The sequence below is a fragment of the Uloborus diversus genome, chromosome 7 (assembly GCF_026930045.1).
Source record: "Uloborus diversus isolate 005 chromosome 7, Udiv.v.3.1, whole genome shotgun sequence".
Lineage (NCBI taxonomy): Eukaryota > Metazoa > Arthropoda > Arachnida > Araneae > Uloboridae > Uloborus > Uloborus diversus.
The window spans coordinates 45,771,970-45,775,279 of record NC_072737.1 but is presented as its reverse complement, the minus strand read 5'-3'; the positions used below and the strand labels follow the sequence as shown (position 1 = coordinate 45,775,279).

General features: G+C 35.3%; 1 non-coding gene across 1 annotated transcript; it reads left to right on the top strand.

Annotated features, from left to right (window-relative positions):
- The first annotated feature begins 1,135 nt into the window (after positions 1–1,135).
- Positions 1,136–1,237, top strand: LOC129227074 (U6 spliceosomal RNA). The gene has a single exon (XR_008580823.1). It is a non-coding gene; the product is annotated as a U6 spliceosomal RNA (small nuclear RNA).
- Positions 1,238–3,310: the final 2,073 nt, after the last annotated feature.

The following is a 3,310-nucleotide window of genomic DNA, read 5'->3' as shown; positions in this document are numbered from 1 at the left end:
CCAACGTGGGGGCAAGTGGGCTCTTCAAGGGGCAATAGACAAGTGAAGGGCGATTGTGGAGAGCTGGGTATTTATGACAAAAGAAAAAAAAAGTGAATATTAAAGCTGAAAAAGTATACGAAACCGATTGTTAAGAGTTTAAACAAGAAATTACAAGTTGAAAAATAAACAAAAATTAAAATTTCAGAACTTCCTTCTATTACTCATCTTTGAACATAGAGGAATTTTTTCATCATTTATCGATAAATTAATGAATTTTACGATTTTTCCTTTTTTTTTAATTTTTAAGAGTTATTGGTTTTCATCCTCCCCAAAGTTCTATTTAAATACGAAGTTTCGTCCGGAACTAAACGAGACTATTTTTCCATATATCAACATCGACTTTTGGAATCTAATCAACATTCTCTAAATTAGCTGACACTTAGAATTTCGTCAAGTGTAACTTTTTAACAATGTAAGCGTATTTCTAGAAACAAAATGTGCCTCGCTCATCTCAAGAAATATATAAGTAAAAAATAAGTAAACGAATAAAAATAATGTATCGGAAAGTTTTAAATGAAACAAATCATTTTTTCCCGATTAAAAAAACGTTAATAATTTTTTTTTAAAAAAAGCTTATTGAAATAAATATATTATTAGTCCGGTAAAATTATCCAAAAAACCCATTGTTGAAACTCTTTTAACATTTTAGCAGGGGCCGTGGTAGCCCGATCGGTATAGTGTCGGTTTCGGGGCCGGAGGGTCCTGAGTTCGAACCTCGATGGTCGAAGACCCACCGTCGTCATTAAAGGGGACTGGGCGACGTTAAATATGGTCTCAATGTCCTCCAAGTGAAACGATACCTCTGGGGGTGCTAGCACCAGGTAGCTATTAGCTCCTGGTCTAGTTCTAAATTCTCATTAACTGTTCGATCCGGTGATGGTGCTGCCTTCTATCGGTATAAAAAAATTCTGGAGGCAAGGCACTTAGTACGCAGTCCTCGCCATAAATACAGTTGTAGTCAGTTGTGACTCGGAATCGGAATATTTTGGCAAAGCTGTTTTTGCTATAATTATGTTTAGTGAATCTGGAAACAGATAGAATTTTTTTCGAGAACTCGTGTTTTAGTTGGTGTACGGTTCAATGCAAACTATATGTACTCGCTTCGGCAGTACATATACTAAAATTGGAACGATACAGAGAAGATTAGCATGGCCCCTGCGCAAATTATATACATTATTCTACATTTAAATTGCTTAATATGTAAGAATTATGTCCCGTGTATGTTATGCGTTGCTTTTTATAAATTGTGTCGTCGGGATTACGAAGCTATCTTTGAATAACAACACGCATCCTTTGGTTCCCTAAGTTTGCTGAGGTTTCAACAGCACAAGGTAAGTGAACGTTTTTCTACTGACAATAGTCCGTTGTTTTTTGATTGCATTTCTTATTTTAATTATGAAAGGAGACGTAAATTATCGCACTCCTCTTTGGAACTTGGTTCTGATGCAATTCTGCATCGTTGTGTGTATTTTCTGAAAAAGTAGATCATATGATTGAATTTTTTTACGTATTGCAGGCTTTTACACGTATTTTAAAATACCATTTGGAGAAAAGTGGTTTGCTCGTAAGTGGTTATGGAACTGATGTGATATACCCCACCCTTGGCGACTTTTTCCTGTTGGCGCCAAGAAAGCGTCGCCAAGAAAACGATGTATGACGACATATGTCATACATCGTTCTTAGCGATGCTTTTTTAGCGCCAACAGGAAAAAATCAGATAAAAAAACATGATCAAAGCACTTCAGAACACAATATATACAAAAACAACATAAAAGCACAACAAAAAACATCACGAATATATGCTTCAAAAATGTACAGGGCCGGGGTTTTTTGTAAACATATTAAAATACAATGAAATAAATTATTGTATTAATTACAAGTCGAAATTAATGCATTAATTGTTTTTTCATCATTTCTCCGGGATACGAGCCCTCGGTCTCATAGTACCGAGGTCTCATTACGAAAGTACTATGAGACCTCTGGCTCGCCAGGACCGAGCTCTCCGACTGTTAATATACATTACAGTCGGAGTATGGTCACAATTATGTATATTTATGTATATTATGCATATTCATGTGTATGTACACCCAAGGGTGGCTCCTTCCGTTCAGTGTACAATAATGACACAGTTTTAAGTGTGAAATATGCACCATTATTGTGCAGATTTATTAATAAAATTCAGCATTTTTAAGAGTACAACCGAAAGAACTTTCAATTGTTAACATAAAATTCAGTACCTAAAGGAGGCACGTTAATGTCTAAATAATTCGTGGCATCGATAAGAATTAACTTTTAGAACAAAATAACCGAACTATTTTTGTAAAATTAATTAACATACAGTAAAAATAAAGTTAAAAGCTACAAGAACCCCTCAAGGATTTGTAAAAAACAAAGAATTTCCGAAGTGAGAATTTTTATGTGAATTCTAAAATAAAGAACTTACCTTTTTATATGATAAATCCTCACACTCAGTCCAAAACAAAACACCATCTGACAATGGCGCGTTACAGATACACACCACGTTGGAGTTAACTTTTAATTAACCTTCAAGTTTGAAGAAACTGGCATTTTCTAATGTTTTTACTTCAAAACACAACTACTGAATCTAAACTAACACAAAATAAGCATTCCTGTAAGGTATATTGCACAAAACAACACGTATCTCTCCTGCGTAAAACCAAGAACCCAAGTAAACAAGTTCGAACAAGTTTGCCTTCGCGTTGCCAACCGCAGGTTAGTTTCACCAGGGATGCCATGCTTAAAAATTTATCGCCTCATTGGCGAGAAAAATGTTTCAATTTTGTGCAAAAAATCGGATGTCGCCAAATGGGGGGGGGGGGGGGGGCGGGTATATCACATCTGTACCGTGATAATTTTTGCCCCACCTTAAAACATGTAAAATGGATTTACACTGTATTTATGTGTTCTTCTGAAAAAGGCAGGACTCGCGACTATGTAACTGAAAATTTAGAAATAATAGCAATTTTGCTGAAAATATTTACTTTTAATAAGGCATACATACTTCCAATTGAATAAAATCTAGAAACAGTAGTTTAGTAACTTTTAAATCAAATCATCACATTCCCTCAAATATGCGTGAAAACATTTACTTATTGTCTTGCTCGAAGGGGTTTTAAAACAATATTATAAGGTTATCTAACTGAAGCTGTACATATACAATATGTGTGTGCAACTCTTTGCATAGACTTTGCAATCTCCCTCTCCCCCCCCTCCCCGTGCGGAAGAATGTGATGATACACCTGTGAAC